The 14,126-nt window shown below is 36.6% G+C and overlaps 1 long non-coding RNA gene across 2 annotated transcripts; it reads left to right on the forward strand.

Annotated features, from left to right (window-relative positions):
* Window positions 1-260: 260 nt before the first annotated feature.
* LOC127957201 (uncharacterized) lies at window positions 261-9,052 on the forward strand. 2 transcript variants are annotated; one of them, XR_008153736.1, is made up of 4 exons: window positions 261-676; window positions 2,193-2,325; window positions 4,392-4,512; window positions 8,635-9,052. It is a non-coding gene; the product is annotated as an uncharacterized LOC127957201 (long non-coding RNA). The 2 variants fall into 2 exon arrangements; XR_008153735.1 differs by lacking the exon at window positions 8,635-9,052 and having other exon boundaries at window positions 4,392-5,317.
* Window positions 9,053-14,126: the final 5,074 nt, after the last annotated feature.

Below are 14,126 nucleotides of genomic sequence, written 5' to 3' on the forward strand. Positions count from 1 at the left end.
TCTGTGAATTTTGTGAAGCGACTTGTGAAAGAACCTACCGGGTTACCTTCAGGCCTGAGGAACAATACCGTTTTTTTGGATATATATATATGTTTTAGAAGTTCCAATGTGTCAGAGCTGTGAGAGCCTTTTATTGGTTATTCGGAGATACAACTTTACTGTAAAAAAATGCAACTGCATGTCTTCCAGCCAAATACAAAAAAAAGAAAAAAAGTTTTCTTGAAACTCGTAAAAAAAAAATGTTAGACCAACATGTCACAAGGTGACGATCTTTAGGGGCGGAACCAAAATTCGGGAAGTTTGGTTCCGCCCGGAAGTGTTTCCGCCCGGACCGGAAAAACAGAACACCGGAACTTCCGGTAGCGCCGTAAGAGGGAAAATCAGGGAATTCGATGCACCTGTGCCTAGTTAGGGACAGCGGTTGGTGATTGGAGGATACGCTGGACAAGGCAGTACTTAAGTTCAAGTTATTTCACAGTCTGGGAGCTCTTTCTGGTGTGTGTGAAGCACTGTGTCGTGCCCGTCTTGGTGCGCTGCTGGTGGCTGTCTAACTCTCTCTCCCTCAGGCTGGAATTGTATGATTGTGAAGACATCGCGAACCTTAAAGGTTGAGAAGTGAATGGATTATACGGCGAATTGAGACGACGTGAAAAAGGGGATTGGAAGCGGCATTGATGTGAGTACTAAGAGCAAGCCGAAAGTGCCCTGTATATTGACCTGGCGTTGTGTAGATCTCTCCAGGAGGAGGAGGGCGGCCCTACCCCTAATATAGCGTGGTGGGAGAGCCGAAGGAATACTTATTGAAGTAGTCACAACGACGACATCACTAGCTAGGCCGCATATTCCATCGCCAGATCCGAACCAAGCGAAGTGAAGGAAGACGGGTGTCCTTTTCGTACACTGAGTGTGGTGGGTGAGTCTTCGTGCTGTGAAAACCTATAATTTTGACGTGGTGCTGTATATTGCTGTGGGTTGCTGTGTATTGCCGTTGTCCTGTCAGATAAACCCCCGCCTTCACGCACTTCGTCGCGGGAGGACAAGGAGACTGCTGGTTCTAGCCTAGTTCAGTATAGTATATGTTGTGAGCGTGCTTCAGATCTCCGGAGATAGCACGGTACGCTGTGTTCAGCCCAGAGGTGAGAGCTATTCAAAGCAAACTAACTGTGCTTTGTGTCCAATCTGATACTTGTGGAGAGAAAAGGAAAGAGAGAGTGAGTAACGCAAGGAGAAACAGAGGAAACCTGTACGTACAGTACGCTGTGTCCAGCCCAGAGGTGAGAGCCATTCAAAGCAAACTAACTGTGCTATTGTGCCCAAGTTGATACCTGTGGAGAGTGAAGGAAAGAGAGAGTGAGTAACACAAGGAGAAACAGAGGAAACCTGTACTTACAGTACGCTGTGTTCAGCCCAGAGGTGAGAGCTATTCAAAGCAAACTAACTGTGCTATTGTGCCCAAGTTGATACCTGTGGAGAGAAAAGGAGAGAGAGTGGGTAACACGAGGAGAGACCGAGGAAACCTGTACTTACGCCGCTGCCTGTGGAGAAAGAGAAAGCGAGTGAGCACCCAAGGAACGAACTGTGTGAACCAGTACTTACTGTGAGCTGCAATCAGCGAAGAGGTGAGAGCAAAACCAAGCCGAATTAACTGTGCCTTTGTGTCCCAGCCGTTGCCTGTGGAGGAAGAGAAAGAGAGTGAGCACCCCGAGAACGAACTGTGTGAACCAGTACTTACCGTGAGTTGTATTCAGCGAAGAGGAGGAAGAAGGAGGGCGCTACGGATACCTAAGACTCTGGCCGAGTCCCACGCCCCGCATCCCCGTGGCCCCCTTGCTCCCTGACCTCTTCCCGGCCATAGCCCATCTGGAGGGCCGAGTCAGAGTTTAGTTTTAACTGCCCTTTCCCTATTCCCCAAGCTATTTTTAAATATTTAAATAAAGATTTGTTTTATCACTTGTTCTCGTGTTGGTTGGCCATTGGGTTGGCTTTGGGGACCTCCTCGAGGTGGAAGTTGAGAAGGGGTGTGGCTTAGTCAAAGCATAGCCCGCCCCTGGGTGTGACAAACAGAATCGAACATAAAAAACTCCAGATGTTGTCCCAACTAGTCAAACATCAGTTGTCTGAACAAAGCATTTTATATTGCTGAAATGTTAAAGGGTAATAGGATGCAATTTACATTTTTCCTTTCTCTTCAGAGTTCAGCCTGGGGTCGTCACATGTGATTGCCACAAGCCCCCGGCCACTACTTTGTCGAATCTGCCGGCCGCACCGTTCTCAAGCCTGCCATGTGTGACAGAAGGACAGTCTGGTGCTTCTGACTCACAGCCTGTAAGTTTTTTATATTGAGAAAATTTGCCACTGATGATTCAAATGCAAAGTAGCGCTTGTTGTTTGTTGTTTCTCCAATCACAAATGCTGACATGGTTTTATGTTTATGTGGCGTGATACGCAACGCGCAAAAAGACAGTATAAGTCATTATAATCAGTAATTATATCTCCACTTGATGCAACAAATGCCTTGTTTGTAAAGGGTTTTATTGGTTTTGTTCCGCTGTGCAGGGAGACAGCATCACAGTATGGTGAAGGGTAACATTTCCATCACACACTTGAGGTATTCAGCAATCACAATGCACTGGATAGCTGGCCAATCAGTGTACACCTCGCTTTTCAGAACAATGAGCTTTGTAAAAATCAACGTGTTTCAGAAAGGCTGGCCATAGAGGATCAACAATAATGTACAGTTTGTGGAAAATAATGTGTTTTTTTTTTTTTAACCTTAAACTGCATAAACACATTGCCTTACACCAAATACACAAAATACTATTCTTTTTAGCAACCTCATATGACCCCTTTAAGCCTTTGGAGTTTCCAGCATGCATTGCTGCATGAATAAACTATGCAGATACTGTTATAGGGTTATTGCTGTTTGCTTAATTTAAACTTTTTTTTTGCCATTGTTTTGCCATTATTGTTAGCTGTTTGTTGATCAGCGATTTAGAGAGCATGTCTTTTTTTAGACATTCTTTTTATTTAGCATAATAAGACAATCATCATTGCATGAGCAAAGAAGTTTAGATTGGCTGAATGCAGTATTGTTATTTAGAAGAACTATAAAAGAATTGTTGAGACAACTCAAGAGACTTACCGCATCAAGTTCTCTTTCCTTTTAAGTATTGTAAAGATTTAAAAAAAAAAAAAATAATATATATATATATATTTTTTTCACAGTGAATCAGGTGGAGGTTGAATATAACTAGCATTTTTGGGAAAAAGAAAATCCTCACCAGGTCAAACTGACCAGAACACAACATTAGGGTTAAAAAGGTCCTTCGTTTTAACATTGGCTCACATTAGATGAGTTAAGGACATTAACTAAAAATAAAGATTACAAAGATTTACAAAAAAATACATTAATGTAAACTGCAAGAAATCTGTTCCTAAATATATTTTCATGTTAACATTATCTTAAATCAATATTTACTTTATGTATTTATTATCCAAATTGACTTGAAATATTGACGCTGTTAAAGCAAGCTGTTATGTATTCTGCTACATGGCTGTTTTTTCTTTAAATAATAATTTACAAGCCTTTATCTTTTTCTCCGGGGGAAAAACACAGAGAAGAATGGCTGTAATTCAGGTTCTATGGCATTGTTTTATAAGAGCTGTTATCATTTTATCATTTCAGAGGGCAGTAAACTTGACTTTGTCTAGTAAAAAAATTGTCCTTTTAAATTATGCTGACATTTAGTTGGCACAGCAACTTTAAATACAAGCAATCAAACATTTAAGAGTAGATAAAATCTAAAAGAAATGAGCTATTTTAATGTGAAATGTGCTTATTATAAAATGCATATTTCACCCATAGAAGATGTAAAACAGAAAGAAAAAGGGCACGCACAAAGCAAGGGAGGTTAATAAATTTTGTGCATACTAAAAATGTTAGCAGAGTAAAAACCATACTGGGCCTTTCATGCATAAGAGTGTGGTTTCTCAAGAAAATGGCCGTGTCAGCATTTTGCTTGGGCCCTGTGCTCAGAGTGCGCTCACTGTGAAACGAACATTATTTCATTATCAAATCAATCTGCTCTGACATTTATTGCATTTTTAATGAAAACTCAGAAATGTATCCACCACCAGCCTCTCCCTGCTTGCAACAGTTAATTCAGAATTTTCCTGATTTACAGCAAAAATGACTGTTGGTAGTATTAGCAGTAAAATTAATGTTATTCGACCATTAATGTGTTTTGCACAGAGTCCATTCACACTCCCACGGTCACCTCTTCTGCAGAGTAATAAAACCTTCTGATGTGTAAGCCAACATGTATTTGAAGACTTTTTAGTCTCTTTATACAGTCTAATGTCCTTTCCCTGTATCTTTTATTACCTTACAGGTTGGTGAGCTGATCTTCTCTCCTCATATTTCCTCGTCCATGCTGAATTCTGAGTAGGAGGGCTATCCATCTGCCTGCAGACCACACAAGATGGCTCATAAACGAATGCAGACTGGAAACTGTGAGTTTCCTTAACAGGAAGCTCAGAGATTATCGATCCCACAATTGATTTCCAACCAGAAGATGGAGCATATATAGGAAATGCATTTGGTTGTCTGCTTGAGAAGTTCAGTGTTGTGTGTAGGTGATATCTCTTGGAGCATTGGAAGAATGCCCAAATATGCCAGTTATCTATAGAGCAATGCATGCTAGAGTTCAACTTTATGGTTGCACATATTTTTCAGCTAAGCAAAGCTAGGATCATGTCAAGTTTGTGTGTCAGAAGTTCATCATTTAGCATATGAGTCAGAGACTCACACTTACTCCAAACATAGTTCCCTTATAGTAAACTGAGTTTAAGTGCCTTGGGCAGAAAGATGATGAGAGACTCTTGGTCCATTGAACTTCTACAATCAGACTCTCTCTCTTTCTCTCTTTTTTTTGGCAACACTTTATATAACTTGCATTAATCAGTCTTTTAACAAAAACAAATTTTATACAACAGTAACTTCTGGTCCTTGAATTTGATTGAGCACCTTTCCATGAGTGCTGATAACAGGCCAAATGTAACTCTTCCAAATTTGCTTGTCCTTGTGCATTCCAGATAGACTGTGTCTCTGAAAGAACACTTAGTTTCAATGCAAATGAATAGTCTTTTTTACATATCCACCCTATTTTTAACATGAGAGTGGACTTATGTTAGTTCACGAGTATGTGTGTGGCTTCTGACATTCTTGTCCTGTTATATTATGTGTACAAAAACATTCTGTTATGTTGCTTAATATTGCATATTGCTTAATATCAATAAAAACGCATTTCTAATATTATTTTAATGCATTATGATAATCATGGACACAGCGGTTTGTACTTCAAATGTGATCCTGGACCACAAAACCAGTCATAAAGGTCATTTTTTTTTAAATTGAGATTTATACATCTTTTATATTTGACTTAGATACAACTATTTGGAAATCTGGAATTTGAGGGTGAAAAAAACAATTCAAATATTGAGAAAATTGCCTTTAAAGTTGTCCAAATTAAGTCCTTAGCAATGCATATTACCAATCAAAAATTAAGTTTTGATATATTTACAGTAGGACTCAAAATATCTTCATGTAACATAATCTTTACTTAATATCCTAATGATTTTTGGCATACAAAAAAAAAAAAGTATTGTTGGGTATTGTTACAAATATGTCATATGGGCCATATGATGCTATTTAAATTTTTCATTTCTCTTTGGAGTGTTACAAGCTTTTGGTCCAAATAGACAATCTGTAAAGTTGCAAAGACTAAAGTTTCAAATCAAAAGCGATAAAGAACTTTATACAAGTTAAGCCTTGTCCACGTCCCCCTAAAACGCCTAGTTTTAACGCCCCCACATATCTACGTCACGATGAAGGAATATTTGCATTACACTGCCCAAATGTTCATGCAAAGAAAGAAGGCACACCTTCCACAAATGTAGAAATGGTTTTATGTTTACGAGGTACGATACCAAACGCAACGCGTAAAAAAACAATGTACGTCATAGTAATCGGTAATTATGTCCCAAGAGGATCCAACAAATGCGTCATTTGTAATGGGTTTTATTGTTTTTCGTTTTGTCTTGCCGGTGTTCTGACCGCTACACAGTAAGGTGTATAAATTCTGATACAGTAAGCCCCATCTCAGTATGGTGAGGAGATAACATTTCCGTCACACGCTTGAGGCATTCTGCCAATCACAACGCACTGAATAGCTGGCCAATCAGAGCACACCTTGCTCTTCAGATGATGAGCTTTGTAAAAAATTACTAATTTCAGAAAGGTGGGGCATATGAGAGAAAAAAATATGTACAGTATATAGAAAATATGTTTTTTGTTTGATTTTTTTTTTTTACCTTAAACTGCAATAACACATTTCATTACACCAAATATTGTTCTTTTTAGCAACATCATATGAGTTAAGTTATTGCTGTCCAGAGTAGTTGTTTTTCCATCTGTTTGTTATTTGACTGTAAAACAATGGGCTCAGGAAGTGTTGCCAATCTAATTGTGCCAAAATAAAAATAATCAAATAAAATAACAAAAATCATTCTCAAGAAGCATGTTTGAGCTGAACGTACTGTACATTGTACACATGGTTAATAAAATATAGCATATGCGTATTCACACCTACTACACCCTAGCTAGCGCATATACAAAAAACTGTACCTAAAGTATACTTTTGGTTTTAACACAGATTAAAGTGCAAAAGAACTATAAAGACCTATCGGTATTACTTTACAATAAGACCTCATTAGTTCACCTTAGTAAATGCATTAACATGCTATTAAATATTGGAATACCTAAGATCTATGAATGTTCAGAATAATTTTTCATTTACAGTCTATGTTAACTAATGAATTAACTAATGTTAACTAAATGGTTCGTCGAAAAGAAGCGAACTTCCCATCACTACTGGTGATCTGAAAACTGATGCAACCGTTTCTTGAGAACAAGTCTTTCGATTGTTATCTGGCTCGGCTCTGTGTTCATCTTCAGTTCTCTCTTCACAGCAGTTCAGTCAGTGTACTGTTTGAGTACATTAATTACTCCGGGATATGGTTTGTTTGAACTCAGAGGGAGTGTCAGCCACATAAAAAAAAGTTAACAGCTTAAATCATTTGTGGATTAATGCGTATTAGAGATGCGAACCGTTTGAAACGATTCAGTTCGATTTGGTGAACTGGTTCAAGAAGATCCGGTTACATCGAGTGATTCGTTCGCGAACCGGATATCACAAACTGCTTTGTTTTGTTCTCTCTCACAACAGACAATGCTGAATAAAGTCGTAGTTTTTGCTATTTTTGGACCAAATGTATATTCGATGCTTCAACAAATTCTAACTGACCCTCTGATGTCACATGGACTACTTTGATGATGTTTTTCTTACCTTTCTGGACATGGACAGTATACCGTACACACAGTTTCAATGGAGGGACTGAGAGCTCTCGGATTAAATCAAAAATATCTTAAACCGTGTTCCGAAGATGAACGGAGGTCTTACTGGTTTGGTCATTAATTACATAATTTTTATTTTTCGGTGAACTAACCCTTTAAGGTAGTATGGTTCAGAATAACTGGCTATACATTCAATTCTTATTTTATACTAACAGGCCAAAAAAAAAAAAAAAATCCTGTCTGGATTTAAATGAGTAAGTACTTGATATTTAAGGATTGACTCATTACTTAAAGTGATTAATATGTTTCTGGCATGTTATGTGTTTGGCAACTATTCTTTTAACCCTAACTGATGTAGTGTGTAGCCTTGTATTTCAACCGGGTCAGAAGTTGTATCCATGTCTATATTCCAGGTTAATAATGTCAATATTCATTAGGCTCAAACTGTGAAAGATTGTCCACCACAAAGTCCTGACTTAATCCCTATTGAAAGCCTTTAGGATGTGCTGGAGTCAACTTTACATAGCCTGCCCAAAAAGGAGTTGTACACTCTAATATTTCATTTTACCACCTACTGTATAGCTTTCATGACATTGTGCTTTGTTGTGGCATTGTTTAAACAAAATTACGCAACATTGTTTAAACAAAATTATGCAACATCATAACATTTATTTCTATCAAGAGTTGCATTTATTTTTGGCCTGGATCTTGTATAGACCATTGGAGAGTCTAGCCACTCTGTAAAGTCTGATCCAGGACAGCCTCAAGACAGTTAAGCTCAGGACTGGTGATCAATACATGTTCATACATGAAAATTATTCCCCGTACTCACTGAACCACTGTTTCATAAATCGAGCCTGATGAATTTTGTTATTGTCATGTTGGAATGTGTACATTGGTTCATCCTTCAACACGGTTGTTTTAAAAATTAAAAGCTACACACTGCATCAGTTTTGGTTAAAAGAATTATCAGCAAACATACAACAAGCCAGAAACATAAAAACCACTGTAACAATCATCCAATTCTAGACTCTTCTGTATTTGCTTATTTAGATCCAAATGGTGACTTATTTATTTATTATTATTATTATTATTTTTTGACCAGGCAGTGTACATTTGAATGAGTCTACATATCCAAAATGTCGGAGTTTGTAAACAATGTGCCCTTAAAATTTCTAAATATGACACTGTGACTGGCATTCTCTTTGTTTATGCTCCAGGAGTGAAAGTGCAGAGGCTGAGTCTGGAATATAAAGACAACAGTAGGCATGTCCATCTTTCGTTCAGAGGGTGCTGGTGTTGGTCCTGGAGACCAACCTACGGATGTTGGTGTGGAAGTTCTGCAGTGTCACTCTTGGGTGTTTAAATATCCATGGAAAGGCTGGTGGTGCAGAGCCACTCAACCCCTGAGCCTTATGACATTTGTTCTGTTAAAAGTGGTTAAAATTGGTGTGGGGGCGTTGCATATCTGCGGTATTGTTGATTGTGGCATAAATGTTGGAAAATAGTGTTCAACCTTAATGTGCAGGTAAATATGAAGGCACTTTTTGTTTTTTTGTTGTTGCACACAAGTGTAAGAACACGGTGTAGTCTTGCTAGCTCATATATAGCCAAATGCTTTGAAGCATTAATAAATTGATATAGTGTAAAATGTGCTCTTGCTGTTCTTTTTTGGTGTGTGTTTAGTTAGATTTTGTTGCAGCACAATGTGATTGGGTGGGGTTGGAATAAGTATATGGAATAAGTTGGGTTTATGATAAAAATTACTTAAATGTGATGCATTTTAAGTACATGTACATGCATTTAAAAATATTTTATTGTTACTATTACATAAATCTTATTAATTACTTGTTTAATGTACATAAGGCTGGCAAATTTGCATCACATAAAGTTTAAGTTAAAAATACGTAATCAAAATGGATGGAAATTTGATTGGCAGTTGAAATACATAAATCTTAAGAATTGGCCCTAAATATTTTTTGAGTGCGGCTGCACTGGCTCAGGCTCTCCACACGTTCAGGTTCAGCAATCAGAAGATTTAGTAGAAGAATTTGCAGAAGAAGATCTGGGTGGAACTGTGTGTGTGAGTCTTTTTAGGTCTGAGAAGATTCACACCCCTCAGGATGGGCTTGTCCAATGAGAAAGGCGGGAGGTTAGAAATACTGGAAAGTTTTACGGCCTTTTGTCTTAGAGCATGGTCATTTGCATATGGAACTCGATTGAGTGTTAATGCAAAATTACTAAAGATTCTAAGAACACTAATATATTGCCTACTGTATGTAGCAACATATAATATACACTCTAATTTAGATCATCAGAAGATGAATACTAAACTAGTTAAGGTTACATGAACGAGTGGTTCATATCATAAGCATGCATAAAACAATATAATATGAAAAAAATACAATATACAAGAAGAGTAACAACATACAAAATGACCATTTTTTTATGGGCATTGTGTCTGCTTTAAGTTGCTTTGTCCGCATTCCTTTGAGCCATTAAACTAGTGTCGGATAGTTTATCTATGGTTGCCATGGAAACCAGAGGCCTGTTCTGCCCTTTTCAGGTGTTAGTTGCATTTCAGGGGAAGGGTCCATAGACCCACAAAGTTGACGCTTAGGGTAGGTGAAGGGGGTGTTAGAGATTATTCATTAAATATAACAATGGTTGTTTGTCCCTTTTAACTAGAACTATGGAACAATATTATTTTTAGGCCTGCCAAAATTAACTATGTTAATGTATGCATTTAACTTTTTAATTTTTAAAAAGCAGTCATCTCCCCTGACTCTCTTTTGATATGATTAACAGAGCCTAAAGGGCTGTCAAAGAGACAGACGTGATTTCTCTCTACACCTTTTTCAGTGTTGTCTGTCAGGTAGATGTGACATTTCATGTATGCTATTCTAAAATGATCACTTACAGCAACTTTAATTACCTTCAAAGCTGAACAAGTACAAAATCACCCAAGAGCAAAACACCTTGTCATTTGCACAAACCTGAATCAGAATTTCATCAGAGCACTGCAGCAACAAAATACTTCTTTGTTACACATGTAAAAACTAATCACAAGGTAGAGGGCAAAAGTAATAATATTTAATTATTCTGCCAGCACAGCAAATAGAAATAAACTTGTATAAAAGGTCAGTTCTTTAAAAATCTTATTTATGTTATCTTATAAATCTTAGTTGCATTTCAAGTAAATTTATCTTAAGTTTTTTATTTATTTATTTTATTGGAAAATTTTAGATGCGACAAAAACATTGCATTACACATGCAAATAAGTATTTTATACAAGATTACAAGATTATGAACACACACACACACACACACACATACACACACACACAAACACACAGGTGCAACTCAATACATTAGAATGTCATGGAAAATAAATTTCATGTTCATTTATTTCAGTAATTCAACTCAAATTGTGAAAATCATGTATTAAATAAATTCAATGCACACAGACTGAAGTAGTTTAAGTCTTTGGTTCTTTTAATTGTGATGATTTTGCCTCACATTTAACAAAAAACCACCAATTCATTATCTAAAAAAAAAATAGAATATGGTGATCATATTCAATCAGCTAATCAACTCAAAACACCTGCAAAATTTTCTTGAGCCTTCAAAATTGTCTCTCAGTTTGCTTCACTAGGCTACACAATCATGGGGAAGACTGTCCAGAAGACAATCATTGACACCCTTCACAAGGAGGGTAAGCCACAAATCTTCATCGCCAAAGAAGCTGGCTGTTCACAGAGTGCTATATCCAAGCATGTTAACAGAGAAAAAAAGTTTGGAGAAAAAAAAGATGCACAACCAACCGAGAGAACCACAGCCTTATGAGGATTGTCAAGCGAAATCAATTTAAGAATTTGAGTGAACTTCACAAGGAATGAACTGAGGCTGGGGTCAAGGCATCAAGAGACACCACACACAGAAGCGTCAAGTAATTTGGTGAACCACAGGCAACGTTAGAGGCGTCTTACCTGGGCTAAGGAGAAGAAGAACTCATAGCCCAAGTTGCTTTAAGTCCAGTGTTAAGTTTCCACTGATGTCCACTCATTTTCCAGCAGGATTTGGCACCTGCCCACACTGCCAAAAGAAGTTGGTGTGCTTGACTGGCCAGCAAACTCACTAGACCTGAACCCCATAGATAATCTATGGGCTATTGTCAAGAGGAAGATGAGAAACAAGAGACCAAACAATGCAGATGAGCTGAAGGCCACTGTCAAATAACCATCTCAGCAGTGCCACAAACTGATCACCTCCATGCCACGCCGAATTGAGGCAGTAACTAAAGCAAAAGGAGCCTCTACCAAGTATTGAGTACATGTGGAGTAAATGATCATACATTCCAGAAGGCCAACAATTCACAATTCACATTTTTTTAATTGGCCTTATAAAGTATTCTAATTTGTTGAGATGCACCTGTATATATGTAGTAGCAAAAAAGTAACTTCTAAAAACGAAATATAATGATACTTAAATAGAGTTTAACATTCCATTTTATATATAATAATGTGCATGCTTCACAATTACAATGCATGATTTGTTCAAAACAGAAGCTGTGCCAAGTGAACAGTTTAGTTTTATTACAAGTCCCTATTGTCTACTTTCAGAGTAGACAGTCCCACCTCATTATGGATTTCATGATTCTGTACCCCTCAGCTGCCCCAATTCTTCTACCTTTTTAATATTTCCCCTTATCTCTTGCTTTTTAACTGATCTTTTAAGTATTTCTCAGAGCAGAGGAGTTGAGCTGTAGCAAGAACTAATGAGCTGCCTCCACTGCTGTCTTTCTCTCAACTAATATGACTGGCTTGGATTTTAGTTTTGCCATTTGCCTTGCAAATGCTTTTATATATATATATATATATATATATATATATATATATATATATATATATATATATATATATATATATATATATATATATAAAAGGACACACTCCATGTAATTAGCCTTACACCTGCAATGAACATGCAAAAACATATGATCATAGAACATATGTGATTTCTCATGTGTCCTTGTGGGACTAAGATTATTTTAGAAATTGTGGTGCAGAAATGGCACACTTTACTTTAAAAAGTTTATAATGGCACATTTTCTTCAGTTTGTTTCTGAAGTTCCTTCAGTTCAAGTCCTTTGAGTGTTTATTCACAGCTGAAGAGATTGAGCCATTTGAATATATATTCCTGATGGCAGCAGATTATAGCATTCGGGTCCATTCCAATTCACTTACTTTTGACAAAAATTGCCATTGTGTGCATAAGTTTCCATTAACAATGAAAAAATTCTTTCATTAACTTGGTTTAATAACTAAGAACATTAGCATTTTAATAGTCATCCTTCATTTCACAGCACATACAAAGAAACTAAAGGGTAGTTCATCACACAGGGCTCATCTAACTTGTCTTTTCTATCCCCAAAGACATTCAAGAAGAGAATTTCTCTCACTTAGAGAGATTCAGGTGCTGACATTGAAGCTGTTTAATGTCAAAAGAAACGAGTAGTTCTCTCTCAATTCTTTATGCTACAGTACTTCAATCTGATCTCATTAGTAGGGGAGACCGAGGATGGATGTACCACTCTGTAACTCCAAGTTAACGGTCTGTAAGTCTGTGATCTTATTTTGCATTATTTGTCTCAAACTTCAATATAAGTTTCCCCATATGTCTGCTAAAAGTTGTATTTAAGTTGCTAAGTTGTAAATCCGTTGAAAGTAAAACTGGTGTTACAATCTACAATAAATAAATAAATAATGATTAACAACATCTATTATTTAAATAATTTTAATCTAAAGTTCTTTCTTTTTTACATTCACTGGTCAATTTAGACATTTTTGGTCTTTTTTTTTATCATCACATGTCCATCACATGTCCACAACATACGCTTTACACATTTCAATCTGTAGATTTCAACAAAAATACATATCTTTGCAGGTTGTTTTATTCCTATCAATATTATAACGTTTTTTTTTTTTTTTTTTTTTTTTTTTCAGTGGTTTGTTTGTATATATGATTGGCCTGGGACATAACATTTTCTTCTTCTCATTAAAAAGAAAAAAAGAAAATGTATTTTTTTTTTGGGTGGTTGACCTGTAATTCGTCAATTGAGACAATAATTTTGAAGCTGGATTTTTCCAATGTTCAGATTTTTGTTCAAGAAATATATGTAAAATATTATATGTATATTTAATTAGATAAGCCTTGTTTGGATATTTAAACATAACTTTTCTGAAAACTTACAAAACAAAACAATTGTCTTTATTTATTGTGTTTAATCAGCTCGAGAAGTATGGTCATATTTTATTATTATTATTATTATTGTTATTATTTACCCTGTCAATGTTTAATTTAATTTAAATAAATTTGAGCAAGTATGTGAAGTATGGAAATTAAAAACCTGTCTGGTCAACAATTATACATATTTGTATTACTATTATTTATATATATAAGCTTTAGTAGATTGTATATATCAAATTAAACAAGACAGTCTGCTAAATCAGATGATTCACATGCTGTTATTTATCATTCGTCAACTAAGCATATCCCACAGAAAAGCCAAGGAATAAAATTGTGAGGGGGGAAAAACTACCTAGCCTTCAGTCTGTTCCAGACTTTGGCGTACACACCGAAGCTTGCTCACGCAGCAGCCTGGGGACTGATTGACCGTTACATGGTGCAATCAGCCTGCCCATATTACAAC

This window comes from Carassius gibelio, chromosome B5 (assembly GCF_023724105.1).
Source record: "Carassius gibelio isolate Cgi1373 ecotype wild population from Czech Republic chromosome B5, carGib1.2-hapl.c, whole genome shotgun sequence".
NCBI lineage: Eukaryota > Metazoa > Chordata > Actinopteri > Cypriniformes > Cyprinidae > Carassius > Carassius gibelio.